This window comes from Geotrypetes seraphini, chromosome 3 (genome assembly GCF_902459505.1).
Source record: "Geotrypetes seraphini chromosome 3, aGeoSer1.1, whole genome shotgun sequence".
NCBI lineage: Eukaryota > Metazoa > Chordata > Amphibia > Gymnophiona > Dermophiidae > Geotrypetes > Geotrypetes seraphini.
This window is the reverse complement of record NC_047086.1, coordinates 312,318,178-312,341,520: the sequence shown is the minus strand read 5'-3', so window position 1 is coordinate 312,341,520 and position 23,343 is coordinate 312,318,178.

The window sequence follows — 23,343 nt, the reverse complement described above, 5'->3', positions numbered from 1 at the left end:
TGTGTTTTTTCATCAATAATTCCAATAGTGAATTTCAATAGGTAGTTTTCATATTTTCTCTGTCCTAATAAATATAATGACTCCATAACAATGGAACACATTATATTGCATGGATAACAAACCACATTTCAGCCCAAACCATAATATAATTTTCACATGGCTTTTACATCCCCCTTTTTTGTCTCAACAAACAGCAGTGCAATCGGCTCTCTTTTGAAAGCAAAGAAAAACCAGCACACATTATCAGCACTTAAAAAGAGAATAAACAGATACACACCTTAACATTCCAGCTTCCCTCATTGCAAAATGGAGGTGTTCAGTTGCACAAAACTGACCTCATTGTGACCTCATCAATCTGCATCTTCCAAAGTAATATGCCACAATTAAAAGATGTGGTGGGTGTTGAACCCACAACCTCTGGATGTTAGCAGCAAAGGCTGGGCTCCTAACCGATAGAGCTATAGCTGCTTGACTGAGCTGTCTGTGCTTCATTAGGTATCATATCAGGATGAACTCAAATAAGTTTAAGCAAAGGAATGCTTAAAGATTTGGAACGTTTTCAAGTAGAAAACAAATATGAAATATGTATTAAAGAATTGCAGCACAAAGAACGCCTAAACGGAACAGATTATTTACAGTCCTATATATGCATTAGTACAGTGCTTAAAATGAAGATTAGCGTGTGAGAAAAACGGAGCTCCACCTCACATGCATTCAAGCACACTTGGGAATATGGGTTTGGGGCTCAGTGAAAGCAGCGCTTTTAGCCATTGAGCTAACACTCTTTTGTCTCAGCCTACTATGACATTATAGCTAAACTCCTTTTCCCTTAGCACTTCACTAAGATATGATATGACAAGGGAGCCAGAGGCATTGTAGCTGTGGGTCAGTGAGGAAAGGCACTCTCTACCAAACTTCCGGGCTTTGAGGGTTCAAATCCCAGCCTGTATTTTACTTGTGGCGTATCTGCCTTCCAGGTGCACTTTGATGATGCTTTCCACTTCTTATAGGAGTTGAATATAACATTTCTCCATTTAAACATGGCATACTTTGTTAGTTTTTATCGTGGTAAAGTATACATTTCTGAAATGGTGAAGAAACAATAAGCGGTATAAGCAAATCCAAACTGCTGTAAGCACAAGAAAGCATGTGTAGCTCAACATGCTAATGCTCCTCTTCTGAGCTCTGACCTCTGAAACTCCCCGGTTCGACTCCCACCTTTGCTCATTTTAATAAGGTCCTAGTTTTTTCCTATTAGATCTTATAACATTTCCCTTTGCAGGCAAACCTATTTTCAACTTACCATGGCTCGGACATCCTACGCAGTGATGAGAGCACATTAACCAGGCGATCCACAAATGTCATCTTGCTGTCAGAGGAAAGGTTTCTCTCATCACTGCTTAGGATGTCCGAGCCATGGTAAGTTGAAAATAGGTTTGCCTGCAAAGGGAAATGTTATAAGATCTAATAGGAAAAAACTAGGACCTTATTAAAATGAGCAAAGGTGGGAGTCAAACTGGGGAGTTTTAGATGGTAAAGCTCAGAAAAGGAGCATTAGCGTGTTGAGCTACAAATGCTTTCTTGCGCTTATAGCAGTTTGGATTTGCTTATACCGCTTACTGACGTTGTATATTATTGTTTCTTCACCATTTCAGAAATGTATACTTTACCACGATCAAAACTAACAACGTATGCCATGTTTAAATGGAGAAATGTTATATTCAACTCCTATAAGAAGTGGAAACCATCATCAAAGTGCACCTGGAAGGCTGATACGCCACAAGTAAAATACAGGCTGGGATTTGAACCCTCAAAGGCCGCACGATTGGTAGAGAGTGCCTTTCCTCACTGACCCACACCTCCAATTCCTCTCGTTCCCTTGTCATATCATATCTTAGTGAAGTGCTAAGGGAAAAGGAGTTTAGCTATAATGTCATAGTAGGCTGAGACAAAAGAGTGTTAGCTCAATGGCTAAAAGCGCTGCTTTCACTGAGCCCCAAACCCATATTCCCAAGTGTGCTTGAATGCATGTGAGGTGGAGCTCTGTTTTTCTTACACGCTAATCTTCATTCTGAGCACTGTACTAATGCATATAGGACTGTAAATAATCTGTTCCGTTTAGGCGTTATTTGTGCTGCAATTCTTTAATACATATTTCATATTTGTTTTCTATGAGTTAAATCAAACTTCAGAGGGCTTGGACAGGTGTTGAAGAATGATCCAGTTAGGGGGGGATGTTTTTGGTGGGGGGAGGGTGTTCAGCATGAGAGAGAACAGGTTGCATTAACTATTAGACAATGGGCTGCACATAATAAAAGCTGAAGCAAAATATTGATATGTAAAGGCAAGGCTAAAGAGTTACCAGGTGTCCTGGCTGAGAAATGAATATAACCTATTTGCTAACCTTACTCAAGACTTGAACCCCCTGATGTATGGACGATGAAAAAGCAATGCCTTAAGGCATAGAGCTATAGAGGTAACTTTGTTTAGAACATAGAGCTTAGAGATGTGAAGGAAATGACTACAACGTCACTACAGCTGTATATTGCAAAACCACATCCAATGCACATCCAATTAGATTTGAATCCTAACGGTTTCTATGACGTCCGCCGCTAATTAGGCGTGCTTAGTATATAGAAAGCTTTGGCACAGCCATTTTGCCTATGTAAGACCCCCTCATGTGAGTTGGTGTTTGTGGTGTTCTGTTTCCTCAATGATGAAACTTTGTGCTATGACTTGCTTGTTCTCCTTTATACTCCCTTCTGCCTTTGACACTCCTCCCCACCCCCATTATCTGTATTTCCTTAGTTTATGGATTTTTCTGGGTGTTGGTGTGAGGGATTGTTGGGGACTTAAATTTTGTGTTAAGTGTGGAGGGGAATAAATTGTTAGGGAAAAGAAGGGGCCAGGTCAGGTTACACACAGATGCCCACACCCACCACTCTCCCTGCTTTCATAATGTCATTGTCTGCCCCACCTCCATTTTCCATATCTGCAACTCTCCATGCAAGAAATTCGATTTTCGCTTTGAAGCCATGTTGCAAGGTGTAGCCATCTTTTCAGGCTACTTGTAGAACACGTTCAAACACACCCCCTGTACAACAACCAATGAGGTGTGATGGGCGTGGTTAGGAAGCGGGCTAAGGAACCGCACCCGAACGGCGCCCAATAGGCATAGAGAAAGTTTTCCTGCTATGATGACGTCACACGCTACATAGGCGTGCATGGGTATAAGAAGGTCCAGGTGAGCAGTGTTTCCTTTCTATTCTATCCTATTGCTTATGCAGATGTTTGAGACTTTACTCTGTCTTAGTCTTTTACATTTCTTTCCCTATCTCTGCCTCCCATTTCCCTCTATTCCACAGAGCCATTAATACTGGCCATTCTAATATGTTGTTTTATCTTTTCTAGAAGCAGCTCAGATAGTAAGTCCAGGTGAGAATGATATTTTGTAAGCTACTTTGAACTATCATAGAACTAAAGAAACCAACCAACAAAAACTGACTTCTCTTTATGGCCTTTCATTGTGTGCTATTGTTTATACTAGTTATTTTATTTCTGATATCTCCTACTCTCCATTCCACAGGGCTGATAAAAATGACTGAGAAGACTGATAAAGACCATGCTGGTATATATTTTGCTGGTACACAAATGGATATGTAAATAAAATGGATGTGTTCATACATCTGAGAGGGTTTACTCAGAGTTAAAGTTAATTCTTTGTAGAATCAAATTACAGGCAAATTAAAATCAGGTGAGGAATGGTTCTGTGTACTAACTCATTGATAAGAATAGGTCGGGTATGTTGGGGGGGGGGAACACTGCCATTCAATGGATATCCAATCAACATGGTTCAGGTGGAAAACTCCTAATGAGTGGCTAATGGCTGCCATTTTTAATAAGGAGTCTAAAGGTATGTTAGCAGCTCTGTTACTTCTAGGTGTGTGTTCTGCCACAACTTCAGTGTTTAATTTAGGAGACATAGGTCTTTGTTAACAGTTTCTCTCTATTCTTCATTTCAGACCAGAGCAGCAGCTCAGCACACCAGTTTGCACCTAGCCAAACAGTTGTAGGTGAGAATATATATGGTAACCTTTATTTGCTTACTCTACTATTCTTCACTTGAGTCACTCTTCTGATGAGTGAAATAAATGTTTCACACTTCTATTGTTCTCTTCACACAGGTATCCTTAATGACTTTCAGGAACAATAGTAAATTGATATTGTTGGCCTCATAGAACACCATGGCACGCATTCCTGCTGTTATATGCACACAAACTTTTTGTTTTCAGTTAGTCTATTCCCTCACATGAGTTCTAAACAGTAGCAGTGGAGGATTACAGGTGATACTAACCCACACCATCAGCAAGTTAAGGTTATTGCCTTAACACCTATACCACGGTGACATCTAAGCAGCTCAACATATATGAGGTTAACACATTGCTTCAGGGAAGGGAGGACCTTTGGGGTTGAACCCCCCTGTTTGTGAACGTTGTGTAAACCAGCTTCTCCTCTTTTCAGTTTTCAGGTGTCTTACACAGGCAACTGCAGTATTGTCAGATGGAGTTTTTATAGTACTGAGAGCAGTGCAGCTGTGAGCATCTTTGTGGTTTCCACACCTGCTTTACCAAAATAGTGTAGCTCAAGAACCAGGAGGATAGATTGAGGGATCTGGCCTTTACTTCCATCACCTTCATTGAAAGGAAGAAAAACCCACATGTCTCATTTGGATTCTCCTGGTGTGGAGCCAACTCTTACTAGAAATAACCCTATTCCTTAACAACAAATCTACCACAGTGACTTATATTCTCTTCCTTATGTAGCCATTTACTTTGGAACAGGGACTGGCTTACTTTGCACATCATAGCTGAGATGTCGTCATCTACCTACAGTTGCATATACCCTTGCATTCACTTGGTTTTTTCCTAGATTCTGCAATGATTTGACATCAGAGTGGCTAGCAGGTAATAGAATGAATGACAGACCCCAATAAAGATTGTCAAACTTTCTATATGTCACCTTGTTGTTATAGTGAAAAGGGCCCATTCAGCAGTCCCTCCTGAACCCCTATCTACCTTGGACTCTGTCCACTAAGCTGATGATGCTACAAGGCTAAAACCACACAGGAAAGTTTAAAGTAAATATAAACCAATATTTTTATTAAATTATTAAAACTTTTAAAAACGTAAACTTTTTTAAAAAAACTATTTACATATATAACATAACATATAACGCAGGGAAAAAGGGTGGGTGCCCCCCAAGAGCAGCTTGAGCTACCTCAGGCGAGGGGGGCGGAAGAGGTGCAGTCATTGAGAGGGTGTATGGCTGCTGGCACCATGCCCTCTTTCGGCTATCAGCCGCAAGAGGGCATGTTCCATCCTCTCCACACACCCTCTCAATACCTGCACCTCCTCCAAGATGGCAGAGTAGGCCGCCATCTCCCTGGCCACCCCCTCCTGAGGCTGGTCGGGCTGCTCCTGGGGGGGAACAGCAAGGAAAGGGGGTGGGATGGGAACAGGAAGGGCAGGAGAGTGAGGGGAAGGGCTATGGGTGGGGGAAGGGGAAGGTCCAACAGGGGATGGTGGTGGTGGTCCTGGAGGTAGTGGTGGGGCAGGCGGTGGGGGTCCAGGGGGCAGTGGTGGGGCAGGCAGTCCAGGGGGCAGTGGTGGGGGCAGTGGTGGAGGTCCAGGGGGCAGTGGTGGTGTGGGTGGTCCTGAGGGCTGCCAGGCCTCCTCCTCCATCTCCGCCTCTATCTCCTCCTCTATCTCCTCCTCTTCCTCCTCCATCTCCTCTTCCTCCTCTGCCGAGGACCAGGGTGGGGCTCCCTCCATCACCTGCGGGGCCTCCTGAGGGGGTGCCTGCGCTGCTGCTTGACAAGAGAGAAATAGGATACAGTCAGATATGTCCACAACACTTTTGAACATGACATTATTTACTACGTTATTTTCTTCAAATGCTAATAACAGGATGCAAAGCACCTACTCCACTGTCAACATCAAAATGTAGCGTAAGTAAGTGAGGCAAGTAGAACACCATAAAGCCATTGTGACATGATATCACAATAGCAGCTTTACTGCAGATTTTATGATTAAGAATGGTTTACAGCTACTCAAGCATTTTCATTTATTTATTCTGGTAGGCTGATCACAAAGAAACACACGCTGGACTCATTACTCACCGGCTTCTGCACGCAATTCCTCCCTCACCCCCTCAAGGAAGGCCCGCTCCTGGCGCCTCAGCAGTCGCCCCCTTTTCCTGAGATCCTCAACCTGGATAATAGAGAGAGAGAAAGAACAGAGAGGGAGGGATATGATGAGTGCCATCTAGCACTATGGCATAACATGTTTACTTAAGTATTGACCTCTATAAGCACATAAAAATGGAGTACACTGCCCTCCAAGAGCCCCTATCCGCTTTGCTGTCTGCCTCCACCCCCTTCTGCCACATGTTTTACATGAATTTATTCACGTACTCCAGCATTTCCCCTTTCTGTGCTGGAGGCATCGCTATCTCTCTACTGTACCTGGGACAGTGGGGGGGGGGGGGGGGGGGGGTGTGTGAGGTGATATGGACAGCATCACAAGGAGGAGGTGGGATTGAACTCACAACCCCAGGGTGCTGAGGCTGTAGCCTATCAGCACTGCCCCACATTACAGCATGTCCTGGTGAGCTTACAATCATGCAGCAGGGGCAATAAAATAGTTTGGTCAGAAGGAGCAGCGTGGCTTGAAACCCCTGACGTCAGGGTACTGACGCTGTCACTTTAAATGTCATGCCACTATCTCCCTAGACCAGCAGATTGATACAGGAGTGTTTAAGGTATTTGAAATGACATAGCAGCACATTGGGAAAGTTGATGTCAAGATGTTTCGATTACAAATGTGAAGCTTGTGACCCAAAAATTAGTTGTGTGCATGTTGTGAATGGAATAGATGCCTTCTAGGAGCTGAATTTGTCATTTGAAATCCTACTACTGCTCCTTTGGGATGTGCTTTAATTTCAGTATTCAATGTAAAAGATTTATTATGCACAATTGTAGTTTTTAAAAGGAATCAAAATTTACCCACAAAAACATGAACAATTTGATTGAGACAGGTTTCCATCATTACATTTTACATGATTATTTGTGAGGGCCTGACTTGGAATACTTACTTCCCTGGGACAGGAGGCTCTACGATTGTAGCGCCGGGTCAGGCGGGTCCAGGAGTCCCTGAACTGCAGGTATGACCTGCGATGGCCTGCCACTCTGAAATAGTGGTGCTCATGCACTAAAAAGAGCCTGGCCAGCAGCCTGGAGTCTTCAGTGGTGAATGTTTGGCTGTCATTTTAGGAGAAATAACTGCGTATGAAGAACGGGCGATTCTATGACGTCACAACGCATAAAAACGGGATGACGTGTTTGTGCCGCTTGGGCGTGCTTGCAGCAGCCGCTCCGCGCTACATCAACACTATAGATTACATCCTAAACCACGCCGATATAGCTGTTATACAAAAAAGTACAGCAGAACGCTTAGAAGCTTACCATGTAAACCTAATGAAACACAATGACAATTTGTAAATTAAATAAATGAAGATTGGGAAGTGAGGTTCACATATTTTAGCTTAGCTATGCATGGGTGGGTGGAAAAACAAAATCATATTCTGTCTTTGGTAACCTTAGTCAGGACTTGAACCCCTGACCTTTGGGGAAGATACAAGCAGTGCTTTTAAGCACTGAGCTATGTTGGGGACTTGGGAATGGGAGTCTCCAGAAATGGCTTTAGGTACAAGCTTTGACAAGGGGTAATCATTGCAAGTATCTACAGGTATATTTGATCTAAGAACACCCAATGAACGTCCAAAACGATTTCAAAATTCTAACGGCTTCTATAATGTCAGATGCTACTTTATGGTTAGGGTTAGGGCTACAGTTAAGTAGCTCGGTAGCTCAGTTAGTAAACAAGCTGTACCAGTTATCCATAGGTTATGAGTTCAACTCGCAGCTTGTCTTTTACTTGATTATAACATGAGGGGTTTATGCTGCAGGAGTGTGTTGTTGGGGTGTTGCAGGGGTGTCTAGGATGACACAGAATAGTCACTTGCATTTTCTACAATGCATTTGAATTTCTTAAGATGAAACCTTAGTGAGCCGGGGAGCAAGGTCACCGCAGCCTCACACCTCAGATGAAAAGGTTAATTTATGAGTGATCTGGGACAGTCTTCAGCGACTCGGAGCCCTCCTCCCGGCTGGCCAGAAGGAGGAAGCTTTGGCGGTGGTGATTTTGGTGGTGAGGGAGGGAGGGAGGGAGGGGGGGAGTCACCTGGCTGCTGCATCTGCACTCCTGCTGGCCACAGACCTACTGATCACAGAGCAGAGATCACAGAAGCACGCAGGTATGTGCGCATGCGTGGCTAGGGTTTATATATATACACGTATCACATCTAATTTTCATCACAAACACATTAGCGAGACTATACACAATACATTAAAAAGTTGAGCTTGGGTTTGATAAAATAAACAGCATAATTTTGACTCTGTATTACATTTATTGAACCATACTTAAGAATATGGGTGTTGCATCCGTGACAACAGTGCTTTACACCATTGAGCTACCAGTCTTTTGCCTCAACTGACTGTGATATGATAGCTAAGTAGAGTATACTTTAGCACATTACTAAGGTATGCTATGACAGAGGAATTAGAGACACAGGTGTAGGTCAGTGAGTAAAAGCACTATCTCGATCATCTGTAGGTTGTGAGTTCAAGTCCTGGCTTGTCTTTTACTTGTGGCATATCTACCTTCCAGGTGCACCTTGATGATGTCACAATGAGATCAGCATTGTGCTGCTTGCTATTTCCTCTTCCTGTGAACTGGAAGCCACATTCAGGTTGAATCTGTGTTTTGATTGTGTTTCTTGTTGTGAAGAATGAGCTGATAGTAGGAATGTTTTAAGACCAGGAGAGTGTTCTTTGGAGCAAGATATCACTTCTAAACTATCCTCTCTGAAATAATGTCTCTGGCAAATCGAGAGAAAGCTTATTGGATGACTTAGGGTGCCTTTCCTGCCAGTCTTTGTGGAAGTTAAACGAAGTTTATAAAAAGTCTATATGGTGTTCAAAGTCCTATCCTTTCCACTTCTAATAGGAGGTGAGTATGACATTCCTGTATAGCTTTCTGTGTAGCACACATCTACTGGTTCCCACCTTCCATTACTGATAATGTAAGTTCAACACCCACTCGGTACGTTTCATTTTCTAGTTTTCCTTTGAAACATAACATATTTCTTTTCCTTGTATTAATGGTAAATTGTACAATTCTGATACAGTGTTTTAGTTATGTTTTTCATCATCCTATACTTATCAATGCTGAATGTGTGATAATAAAGAGTATATATAAAGTATAATTTTTAAAAAAAACAAATAACAAAAAACAAACCCGTACTCACGTCTATCAAGGGTCCATTAGAGACGGTTCAGAAACCTGCGTCTATTTTGCGCACGTCTATTTTGAGGGACGTCTATTTTGCGCGACGAGGGACGTCTATTTTGCGCACGTCTATTTTGCGGGACGTCTATCTCACGCCTAAATATAGTTAATTGGTATTTACGTTTACCGGACGTCCAAAGCACGCCTAAGTTAAACGTACTAATAGAGAATTTAGGCCTGAGTATATACTCTTTTTGAAAGAGTGCACCTTCTTTCCAAATGATGTCGGGGTTCTTTTGCTCATTTTTAAATGTTGATGACATGGGATATGTAGATGCAAATGAATAAAAACAAAAAACTTATTGATCCCCTGAAGAAGCCTATGGTGAAACAGGTCCCGTTGGGATCAATTTTCTTCCAATTGTCCCAGGATTGTGATTTTTTTGGGGGGGTAAATGGTACATACCTTGGTATCTACTGTACTGCATTCTCCTGTTTCATTTCAAAGGGATGTTTTTCTGCTTAATTTGCCTGCCCCAGGACTGGAGCATGACCAAGCTCGTTTTGTAGCACTGGTAGCTACAGCAGCCAGGCTCTGTTGTGGCATCTTTTTGGAAACAGTCTCATCTTCCTGCACAGTCTGATTTACTCCTCAAGCTTGATCACATTTATTTGATGTCTAGGTTCAAACAATTTTTATTGATGCAAAATCGACTGCATTGTGAATAGACTCTTGTGGTTCATTTCTCCGCATTTGGCTTTCTTATGGATGTTGGAGAGGTATTCCATGACAGATTTGGGATATTGCCTGTTTGATGTTTTCCCTACGCTAGGACTTCTTGTTTGGGGGCTCTTTCTGCTTTGCTTCACTCGGTGGGAGGGGGGGGGGGGATGTTGCACAAATTTGTTTGGGGAGGCATATTGTTTGTTGGCATTCAGCCTGTGTATTTTTTTTTTTTTAATCTTTATTCATTTTTAAACTCACAATAAGTGTAACATAAAATCCATACATTTTATACTTTAGCATCACTTAATATATCATCAAATTCCAACTCGCATCAAATATCCCCAACAATTATTCATAAGCGAAAGAAATCATAAAATATTCCCACCTACCCCCATCCCACCCTGGACGTGTACGAACAAAAGGAAAAAAAAAATAATATTTATTCTATGCAGTAATTTCAATCTTTACAGTATCTCCCAAATATCCTGAAATTTCTTAAAATTTCCCTGCTGCATGGCAATTATCCTTTCCATTTTAAATATGTGACACAAAGGGCTCCTTATACAAAGGTACGCTAGCGGTTTAACGTGCGTAATAGCACACGCTAAACCGCCGGCCGCGCTAGCCGCTACCGCCTCCTCTTGAGCAGGCGGTAGTTTTTCGGCCAGCGCAGGGGTTAGCGTGTGATTAAAAGGCGTGGACGCTAAACCCGCTAGCGCAGCTTTGTAAAAGGAGCCCAAAGAGTTCCACCAAAAGCTATAATTCAGCCTATCCCAATTTTTCCAATTATTCATAATCTGTTTGTATGGCAACCCCTGTCATAATGAGTAGAAGCTTATTATTTTGAGAGGATATTTGGCTCTTAGCCCTCATTGACATGCCAAACAATACGGTGTCATAGGATAATGCCACCGGATTATCTAACAAACTATTTATTTGACCCCATATTGATTTCCAAAAAGCAAGTATCAATGGACAGTAGAATAAATAATAATAAATAAAATAATGAATAAAAGAGTTTAAAATAATAATAATTAAAAAAGCCAATTGGACTTGTTGAATAGTTCCCAATGTTTCCTCATCTTTGTTTTCATTTTCAGTCTTCATTACATATTCTATCTGACTTTTAATCAGAAAAAACTGGAAGCGGTGCTTTCATTTTCTTCAGCCTTTTAATTTTCACCAGTTGATTCCTTTCTTCCCACTGAAGATTCAGTCTCCGTATTGGCAGCCTCAAGCAGTGATCCCGGCCACTTACTTGAAGCACTGTCCCTTCAATTAACAATTAAGTTTGGTATCAGACATTTAAAAGTAATCCTATAAGAGAATTGCAGGCACATAAGTTGCATCACTCTCTGTCATTATAATTTCCTACTGGTTTTGGCCTTTTGCCTATTGACAGTGAAACCAAAAAAAAATATTTCCCAATGCTTATTATCCTACATGGTACCAGAATGCAACAATGCCACACTGCCATCTACCGAGATATAAACAATTCAGATAAAACTATGTGCAATTTATCGATGGAATCAAGAAACAGAAGCTTTAAGCAGGGAGTTCCCCAAATTTGTGGGTGTGAGAACTCCTAACCAGACTTCAAAATATTTGGTGGTTAAATTAGCTAAAGTTCATCCCTACCACTCTCTTCTACCCAGCCCAACCCTACCAGACATCTAAGTTTTTACCCTGCAATGGGCATAGTTTTACCAAAGGCAGATTATGTAAAATAAATCTGATAATGTTTTTTGATTGGGTGACTAAAGAATTAGATTGAGGGCACATGCTGGATGCAGTTCACTTGAATTTCAGCAAAGGCTTTAATTATGTCCCATGTCAGAGTCTCCTCGGTACGCATAAAAGCCTTCTCCAGCACCAAAGCTCAAATGAGTCAATCTTCTTTCTGTCTTGTTTCCACAGTGTCCAGCTTTCGCATCCGTAATTGACCACTGAGAAAATGAGTGCATGGACAAGTCTGATCTTCGTTTACAGTGTTATTTCTTTGTCTTTGAATACTATGTCAAGAGCCTTCATTGAAGAGTGACCCAGTGCTATTCTGCAGAGTATTTCTTCCCTGCTATTGCTTCTTTGTTTACGAAAGAGCTCAGGAGATTTAAATCCTTTACAACTTCTATTCTATCGCCTTCAAACAAAAAATCTTCATCATTTTCCATGTTCATGATCTTCATCTTGTTTATATTCAGTTCTAATCCCATGTTATGACATTTGGTCTTTATCATGTTTCTATATTCAAAAGGGCCTGGGATAGGCACGTGGGATCTCTCAGAGAGAGAGAGAGATAATGGTTACTACGGATGGGCAGACTAGATGGGCCATTTGGCCTTTATCTACCATCATGTTTCTATGTTTTTCTCAGTAGATACAGCATGTATTTTTTACTGCTGGTGATAAGTGTTGTATCATCTGCATAGCTCAGGTTGTTTATATTTCAGCCACCAGCTTTGAAGCCAATGCTCTCTTCTTCCAAATTTGCTTTTCTGAAAATGGCTTCACTGTAAAGGTTGAACAGGTAAAGTGACAAGATGCAGCCTTGTCTGATGCCATGTTTTATTGCAAACCAATCAGTGTAGCCATAATCTGTTTTCACTGCAGCTTCTTGATTTTCATAGAGGCTCTTTATCAGCTGAGTTATATGTTTGGGTATTCCCATTTGTGCTAGAGTTCTCCATAGTTTATCATGATCCACACAGTCAAAAGCTTTGCTGTAGTCAATGAAGCAAAAGTATAGGGGCTTTTGGTATTCTTTGCTCTTCTCCAGTAGGTGCTCATTGTAAAATTAGCAAACAACCATCAATTTAGAAAATGGAAAAATTAGTCATTTTCCAGCCACAGGAAAAGTGGCCTTAGCATGTGGGAAAGACCCATTTAAGGGTCACGGTAAAGCCACTTTTTGCCACAGTTTAGTAAAAGGACCACTAATTCTCCCATAAGTAGCATCTCAGATGAATAAGGGGCCTTTTCACTAAGCTGCATTAAAATGGCTTAACACAGGGCACGCTAATGCAAGCATACAGTATTTATTTATATTTGGTGGGAAGGGGCCTGTCAGAGGCAGAGAATGGGCTTTGAAGTGCTATTCAGCTAGCATGCAGACACTACCACATGCCAACTGGTTAGCGCCTCTTAAATGGAAGGTGGTAAGTGTTACAGAGTTAATTATTTTTAAATGCCCATCTGCACAGTCAGATATGCAACAAATAGAAAAAAAATATGCCCTTTTTACAGCCATGCTAGAAATGGGCTTAGCATGTAAGAAAATCCCACCTTAGGATGTGCTAAGTAGAGAATGACACGGTGACAAAATTCATCACCGTTCCCGTCCCCGCGGATAACCACGGGAAATAATCCCATGTCATTTTCTAGTGTTTATTTCAATCTCAATCCTTATACACCAGCATTCTTCAAAGCAAAGCTTGCGGGTCAGTGGTTGTGCCCAATTATACTCTGATTCTTCCCTCTCTCCTTAAAGAATGACATGAAGATGGTTTCCCGCGGTTATCCGCGGGGACGGGAACGGTGATGAATTTTGTCACCTTGTCATTCTCTAGTGCTAAGACTATTTACTAGCCCAATTCAGTAAAAGGGCCCATAAATTAAATAAAAGGGGAATTCATCAAAGGGCGCTAAGCACATTAGCATGTGCAATCACATTAGCATGCACTACACTAAAGATGCCCATTGTATTCCGGTGGGCATCTTTGGTGGTTAGCAAATGCTAACACACTTGGCGCCCTTTGATGAATTCCATCCTAAATGAGACCAATGAAAACATGAACAGTTTAGAAACAGAAATTTTCAACAGCCTATAACTGATAACTTGTACCAGAACTTTTACAGATGTTTTATGTTGATTTACTGTCGCCATCTGCTGGTTGTTTACTACTTTTTTTTAGGATGTGGAATTTAAAAGGGATCATTTTCCTTAAGGAAGTTCCTCTGTGGCAAAATATTTAAGCTAGAAGAGGGCTGTGACAAAGCAAATAAGTATGTTTAAAGTGGCCAAATTTACCAGCTAGGATGGAGGTTCCCTGCATACATATGGGAGAAGGATTTTTGGACTTCTGAGAGCTAAGTATAACTTTATGGTCTCAATGGTAATATGTGTGACTTAAAACAACAGAGCTCATCATTCTGGCAACACCATCACCACAGTAAAGCCTGGTATTATATTGTGAGAGTGGTTTGAAGCAGCAGGGGCTGGAGGACTGTGGAGAATGACAGAAAGATGGATGGTGCAAAGAGCAGGCAGACCAGGGAGGAAAACCTATTCCAGTGTACCGTAGATCTGAGATTGGGAGAAGACTAATCTTTGAGCAGAACCGTGGTCCTAGGTACAATGCAAAAGTACTGATGGAGTAGGTCAGCAAAAAAAAAAAAAAAGAAAGTGAATGTCCAATCTAAGCACAGACTGAACTGAATGGAAAATCTGGGGCAAGACTTGAACACTGCAGTCCACCAATGATCCTCAGGCATCTTAAAAGAGCTTGAGCTGCTCTGCAATAAAGAATAGGTAAAAGCTACACTATCCCACTAGGCAAAAGCCCTACATGACTTTATAGCTGTTATTGCTGCAAAGGGAACTCTTATCAAGCATTGAATCAAGGGGTGTGAAGACTTATACAATAAAAAAAACTTTGGGGTTTTATGTTCCTAATTATAGGTCTTAGTTGTTTTTACAATATGAGCATTATAGCATGAGTATTCTCATTCCACGACCTACAGTAATCACGTATAAATATATAAAAATGTGTTTTACTAGAGATATCAATGTTTCATTATTCGCAGAAGCTAAGGGACTCATTTTCAAAAGAGAACAACACCCCAAAAATGACATAAAATAGCATTTGGTCGTTTATCTTGCAAAAATGTAGAAATTACTATTTTCAAAACCCATCTCTAGATGCTCTTCTAAGCAGTTCATCTGCAGTGCATCAAAATCTCAAGGGGGCATGTTGGAGGTGTGTTTGGGCAGGCTTAAAGGTTTGGATATTTTTCTGCAATAATGGAACATTGTCAAAAATGTCCAGGGTAAAAATTAGATGCTTTAGGCTAGGCCTGTTTCAGTAGCAAGTATCAAAAAGATGTCCAAACTGACCAGATAACCACTGGAGGGATTAAGGCATGACCCGCGTTACTCCCCCAGTAGTAACAGACCCCCTCATATCACCCAAAGATGTGACTGAAACAGTACATACCAACCTCTATGACAGCTTCAGATATCAGCCAATCCTAATAAAGCAGGTCAGATAGTTTCCAGTAATATACATTAGTTAGTTTGAAATGACATTTGAATCCCCAGTGTCCTCATCTATAATTATATAGCAGTTTAACAGGGAAATAAATGATGAATAGTAGGCAGGGATGGGAATAGCATAGGACCATGTCTACTAAAGGTTAGTGTGCACTAATGAGCATTAGCGTGTGCTGTTTGTCAGACTGTAGATTACCAAATTGCAGAAAAAACTAAACTAATACTTTGCCATATTTTATTTTATTTCTAGGGTTCAGGTATGGAAATGATAAACAGGATGAGAGAACCAAGTTGGTAAAAGTAACAGCAAATAAAGCAGGAAATTATTGTGCATGTTAACAAAATCACCCAAATTCTAGTACAAACAGAGCAAGGACACATTCTCTTTTATTTCTTTGATGGCTAAACACGACCACCCTTTAATTACACTCTGCAGGGATCTCTTCTGCACAATAAATGATTTTTTTCCCCTTTTATGTAGGATATCTCAGCAATATGCAACACACCAGCATTATATTACTACTACTACTAGTATTTATTATTTCTAAAGTGCTAAAAGGCGTGCACAGCGCAATGTATGTACATTTAATATGTAATGGATGGTTCCTGCTCTGAAAAGCTTACAATCTAATTTGGACAGGCAGATATCAGACAAGTCTCAAGTTTACTACTGGTTTCCCTTTTACTAAATTACCAAAAGAACTAGGTTCTTTTAAATAAATTCCTAAGACCATTAGGTCATAGAAACATAGAAACATAGAAATTGACGGCAGAAAAGGGCCATAGCCCATCGAGTCTGCCCATACCAATGACCCACTCCCTGATTCTTACTCCCCTATAGATCCCACATGAATATCCCATTTTCTCTTAAAATCTGACACGCTGTTGGCCTCAATCACCTGCTGAGGCAGCTCGTTCCAATGATCGACCACCCTTTCGGTGAAGAAGTACTTCCTAGCATCACCTTGAAATTTCCCTCCCCTGATTTTCAGCGAGTGTCCTCTGGTTACCGAGGGTCCTGTAAGACTGAAGATATCATCTTTCACCTCTATACGCCCCGTGATATACTTAAAGGTCTCAATCATGTCCCCCCTCTCTCTTCGCTCCTCCAGTGAGTACATCCGCAGTTTTTTTAACCTTTCTTCATACGTGAGATCCCTGAGCCCCAAGACCATCCTGGTAGCCATTCGCTGAACCGACTCAATTCTCAACACGTCTTTCCGGTATTGTGGTCTCCAGAATTGAACACAATACTCGAGATGAGGTCTCACCATGGATCTGTACAGTGGCATTATGACTTCAGGTTTTCTGCTGACAAAACCCCTACGAATGCAGCCCATCATTTGTCTTGCCTTGGACGAAGCCTTCTCTACTTGATTGGCAGCCTTCATATCATCGCTAATGATCACTCCTAAATCACGTTCCACTGTGGTCCTGGACAAGGTTTCACCATTTAGTGTGTAAGTTCTGTGTGGATTTTTTTTGCCTAGGTGCATTACTTTACATTTTTTAGCATTGAAGCCTAGCTGCCAAGTTGATGACCACTGTTCCAGCTGTCGTAGGTCCTGCGTCATACAGTCAGGCACACTGCTTTTGCCTAGTATGTTGCATAGTTTGGCATCGTCGGCAAACAGTGATACTTTTCCTCTAAGCCCTTGGGTCAAATCTCCTATGAATAAATTGAATAGAATCGGCCCTAAGACGGAGCCCTGAGGAACTCCACTCATCACTGCTGACGTTTTGGAGGGGGTACCGTTTACCATCACCCTTTGAAGCCTACCATCCAGCCAATCCCTTACCCATGTAGTGAATGTAACCCCTAATCCCATCGATTTTAGTTTGTTCAACAGCCTGCGGTGTGGGACGCTATCAAAAGCTTTGCTGAAGTCCAAATATATCACGTCCAAGGACTTCCCGGCATCCAGATGACTGGTCACCCAGTCAAAGAAGTCAATCAGATTAGATTGGCAGGACTTTCCCCTGGTAAATCCGTGTTGGTGTGGATCATGTAAATTTTCTTCGTCTAGAATTTTGTCAAGTTTCTGTTTGATCAGTGTTTCCATGAGTTTGCACACTATGGATGTAAGATTCACCGGTCTGTAATTTTCTGTCTCTGTTCTGCAGCCCTTTTTGTGGAGTGGAATTACGTTAGCTGTTTTCCAGTCTAGGGGTACTTTTCCCGTGCACGGATAGTGGTTCAGCCAGAACTTCACTCAGCTCTCTGAGTACCCTGGGGTGTAGATTGTCTGGTCCCATGGCTTTGTCTACTTTGAGTCTTGAAAGTTCGTGGTAGACGCTACTGGGTGTAAACTCGTAATCATGAAACAGGTCATTTTGGCTGTCTCTTATCTGTAGTTGTGGACCAGCTCCTGGTGCTTCACAGGTGAATACTGAGCAGAAGTATTCGTTTAGCAGTTCTGCCTTGGTAGTATCAGATTCTGCGTAGTTTCCATCTGATTGCCTAAGGCGTTCTATCCCATTTTTGTTTCTCTTCCTGTCGCTAATGTACCTAAAGAAGGATTTGTCCCCTTTTTTAATGTTCCGTGCTAGATCTTCCTCTGTTCGAAGTTTGGCCTCCCTGACTGCCTTTTTGACAGCCTTAGATCTGGCCAGATAGTCTTCTTTTGCCTCCCTTTTCCCAAGATGTTTGTAGGTGATAAATGCTTCTTTTTTATTTTTAATGAGGTCCGAAATTTCCCTGCTGAACCATTGTGGTTTTTTGTTTCTCCGGCGTTTGCTTACTGTATTTATGTAGCGGCTAGATGCTTCGTTTAGGATGGATTTTAGATTTGACCACATAGTTTCCGGATTGTCAGTTTCTGCATGGTTTTGCAGCTCCTGATGGACAAAGTCTCTCATGTGGTCGAAATCTGCGTCCCTAAAGTTGAGGACCCTCGTTGATGTGTTTGATTTAGAGAAGCCTTTCCTGAGGTTGAGCCATACCATGTTGTGGTCACTGGAGGCCAGCGTGTCTCCCACTGATACTTCCGAGACACTGTCTCCATTTGTGAGTACCAGGTCCAATATTGCCTTTTCCCTGGTGGGTTCTAATACCATTTGTTTGAGTTGTGCACCCTTAATGGAGGTTAATATTCTTCTGCTACCACTCGTAGTTGCTGAGAGGGTGTTCCAGTCTGCATCTGGCATGTTGAAGTCGCCTAACAGTACTGTGTCCCCACGCAAAGTGATGTTCTCTATGTCCTCAATCAATTCTTTGTCTTTGTCTTCCTGTTGTCTTGGAGGCCTGTATACCACACCGATGTAAAGGCATTTTTCATTCCCTCTGGCCAGGTTTACCCAAAGTGATTCCCCTGTGTATCTAACCTCTGTGATCCTGGTAGTTTTGATATTATCCTTAGTGTATAGTGCTACCCCCCCCCCCCTCCTAATTTGCTCTCTCTGTCCCGACGAAGTAGATTGTAGCCTGGTATAACCATTTCCCACCCATGCGACTCTGTGAACCAGGTCTCGGATATCGCTATTATGTCAAGGTCAGCATTCCTTATTTCTGTTTCTAGTTCCAGGATTTTGTTGCCCAAGCTGTGTGCGTTAACATACATAGCTCTCCAAACTTGTGAAGAGATGTCCTTCAGGTTTCTCTTCCCTGGATTCAAGAAACAGAAATCCCTTTACGGGAATGTGAGGTTTGTGAACAAAGCCAGGAGAGGAGACAGAGGAGAGAAACAGCAAGGGAGAGAAGGCAGGAGAGAGCAAGGGGCAGTGGCGAGAGTTAGCTCCGCCCACTCATGACATTATCCACCAGAGCTTCCCCTTAAAAGGGGAGGAGCCAATAGCACTTGGATAGAGGCTTGTGAACGAAGCCAGGAGAGGAGACAGAGGAGAGAAACAGCAGGGGAGAGAAGGCAGGAGAGAAACAACAGGGGAGAGAAGGCAGGAGAGAGCAAGGGGCAGTGGCAAGAGTTAGCTCCGCCCACCATGACATCATCCACCGGAGCTCCCCCCTTAAAAGGGGAGGGGCCAACGGTGCTCAGCCATGCGGCACACATTGAAGGCGAGATTTAAAGGCGCTCGCCTTAGCGAGAGCGCCTTAAGAAGGGCTGTAAGAAGGGACGAGTCACTGCAAAGGAGAGCAGAGGGCAACCACAGCAGATGCAGAGGACATCCACAGCAGACACAGAAAACAGCCACAGCAGACACAGAGGACAGCCACAGCAGACGCAGAGGACAGCCATAGCAAATGCAGAGGACAGCCACAGCAGACTGGCAAGCGGGCAGCAATGGGAGCCTCTGGGAGGCGGTCTTATGTATTCACTCGATGCGGGGAACTGGAGAGCCTGAATAAATAAGTTAGATTCCTGGAGGGCAGAATACTGGAACTGGAAGCACTTAAAAATTGTCTGATTTTTTGTATGTTTGTACGCTTGTTGAGATGGTGCGGTATACAAACCTAAGGTTTAGTTTAGTTTAGTTTAGTTTATTATTGTACAACGCTTAGTATCTTAGGATAAGCGTTCAATCAAATACATGAATAAACTTGAAACTTTAAACTTGAGCAGTGGAGGAGGAGGACAGGGATGCAGAGAACGTCAAGACAGAGGAAACCATCGAGGAAGAAGTACGGGAGTTAGAGAAGTTCATCAAGGAGGCATACAGGTAGGCCATGGTAAATCATTAGCTACAATGGAACTGCCGAGATACACCTACAGAGAGTGAGGACCATCTGGAGGACAACCACAAGGAAGAAATGGGTGACACAGCAGTGAGATCTGGAAACAGCGGAAGAAACCCACAAGAAGATGAGTCCAGTGCAAGCCAACACCGGATGAGAGAAGATGGAAGTACACAGATGACACGGACATACGGCTGGAGAGATGGACATACACCAGGGACATGGACCTGCGACTAGAGAAGCAAGAGAAGATAGAGAGGACAGCAATCGTCGTGGGGGACTCCATCATCAGACAAGTCGACAGCCACATAGCAGGAGGAAGACAGGATCGGCTGGTGACCTGCCCACTGGTAGCCAAGGTAGAAGACATAGTGAGCCGCATCGACAGGATCATTGACAGCGTGGAAGAGGAAAATACGGCGGTGGTGATTCATTTGGGGACAAACAACGTGAGCAACAGGAACTACAACAGGGAAGTACTGAAGGACCAGTTCCGGATGCTAGGAAGGAAGCTGAAGACCAGAACACAGAGGGTATCATTCTCAGAGATCCTGCCGGTACCCAGGGCCAACGAGAAGAGACAGACGGAGCTGCAAGCAGTCAACGTATGGATGCGGCGCTGGTGTGAGGAAGAAGGATTCCACTTCGTGCACAACTGGACGACGTTCTGGGGGAAGAGCAAGCTATTCAGGAAGGATGGACTCCACCTCAGTGGAGACGGAACAAGGCTACTTGCAGGCAACATCAAGAGAGAAATTGAGAAGTTAAGAAGATGGGGAAAGCTGACAGTCGACTGAGAGTTGATGGTTCGGGAACCAGTATACCCAGAGGATACCGTGCAGAAAGACAGCGGGGAAGACTCACCGGATCATAGGCAAGACAGAAATCCTGACGGATGGAAAGGGACACAAGAGAGAAGGAAATGCAAGAAAGTAACAGGCCGCAAACTCAATTGTATGTACATGAATGCAAGGAGCCTAAAGAATAAGATGGGTGAATTAGAAGCTATGGCACAAAAAGATAACCTTGAGATCATCGGCATCACAGAAGCATGGTAGAATGAGGAAAACATCTGGGTCACTGTGCTACCAGGATACAAGCTATACCGCAGAGACAGAGTGGCTCAAAAAGGTGGGGGCATTGCCCTATACATAAAAGAGGGAATTGAGTCTACCTGAGAGAACACAAAGAATAAGTTAGAGTCTCTATGGGTCAAAATTCTGGGAACAAATGGAATGGAAACGAAAATTGGCATCTACTACCGACCCATAGGGTAGTCTGAAGAAGTTGATGGAGAAATGACAGACGAGATTAAACGCAACTGCAAGGGAGGCAAAGCAGTTATGGGTGACCTCAGTTATCTGGGGATAGACTGGAACCTAAGCACCTCCGACTGCGGTAGGGAGACCAAGTTCCTGGATGCTGTAGGCGATTGCTTTCTGGAACAACTTGTCAAGGAAAATACGAGAGGAAACTGTCACACTCCGGGTTCTTGCCAATGTTGCAAGCCCCAGGAAAATGACCAAAACTCCAGTCCTACGTGTCCCTTTCTACTAAGGGATCCTCCAGGTCTTACTTTTAGGCATGCATGCAAGGAATACAGGTTTCAGTCAGAATGTGAAAAACCAAAAATAGCTTTATTTCAGAAATGGTAACATAATTCAGGCATCAGCCTTGCAGTGCAGTATGCAGTCATAGCACATGACATCAAACTCATAAAGGTTCCAAAACAAAACTTGAATAACACTGTAATAACCAACAGTCCCTGCTTCTGGGCTTGCAAGCTTATGGGTCTCAGTTCTCTTCACCAGAGCAACAGTGTTTTAAAGCAATATTCTTTTATCCAAACAGTTCATTTGTATGTTCCAAAAATCATTGATATATCACAAGTCTTCAATAGCACATGTATGTTTCCCTTCTCTGCAATAGTGCACTTGGGATTAGCCACAGCTGAGAGAAAACAACGTGCTGGCTCAGCTTGGCAATCAGCCAGGAAGTACAAACACTCATACCACGTTATATAATTCAGGGCTTTAAAGAAAACTTCTGCATTTAAGCAGACAGAGAGAGTTTTAAAACTGAAGTTTCTAAACTTTCAGATTCCCTAGCAGCACAGAGGAATGAACAGCATGAGAAAACATCCAGGTTTAAACTCACTATATTTCCATAGGCAATGGCTGAGTTTCAGTGCGTGCCTGGCTTGCCTGGGTGTCCATTGCTTCCTCCTCTGGCTGCTCCCAAGGCTCCCTGGTAGAAGCTGCATCATCTGCCTCTAGAATGGGCCAGTCTAAGGGAGTCAAAACCAGGAACAAAACTAGGACAAAACCAGGAACGGATCCGGGTTTATTGTGGGAGAGACCCGAAATAGACCTGGGTTTGTCACAAAACGCAATTCTGGACTTAATTCTCAATGGACTAAAAGGACCGTCGCAAGGTGTAGAAGTAGAGGGGATGCTGGGAACCAGTGATCACAATATGATCCACTTCGACCTGAACACAGGGGCAAAACATCGATCCAGAATGACAGGCATGGTACTGAACTTCCGAAAAGGGAATTACGAAGGGATGAGACTCATGGTGGGGAAGAAGATTAAGAAGAGGTAAGCACTGTAAAGATGCTAGAACAAGCATGGTCCCTTTTTAAGGACACAGTCACCGAGGTACAAAATCTATATATACTGCGTATCAACAAGGGATCCAAGAGGAAAAAGAACAAGGAACTGGCATGGCTCACTGTAGCGGTGAAGGAAGCGATCAGAGACAAGAAGACTTCGTTTAAGGAAGGAAAAGGTTGAAAACGGACGAAAACTGGAAAAGCACAAACAGCATCAAAACAGGTGGTAAGAGGGGCCAAAAGACAGTAAGAGGGGATAAAAGAGACTACGAGGAAAAAATAGCCAAGGAGGCAAAAAACTTTGAGCCGTTCTTTCAATATTCCCGAGAAGGAAGCGGTGGGGCCTTTGGATGACCATGGAATAAAGGGAGTGCTAAAGGAGGACAAAGCCATAGCCGACAAACTGAACACATTTTTTTCATCTGTGTTTACTGAAGAGAATATACACAACATACTGGAAGCCGACAGGCTATACGTGGGAAACGAAGACGGGAAACGGTCAGTCTAGAAGAGGTATGCAGGCAGATTGATAGGCTTAAAAATGACAAATCCCCAGGACCGGATTGCAACCACCCGAGGGTAATCAAGGATCTGAAAGGGGCTATAGCTGAACTGCTTCAACTAATAGCCAATCTGTCGATCAAATCAGGAAGGATTACGGAAGACTGGAAAGTGGTGAATGTTACGCCGATCTTC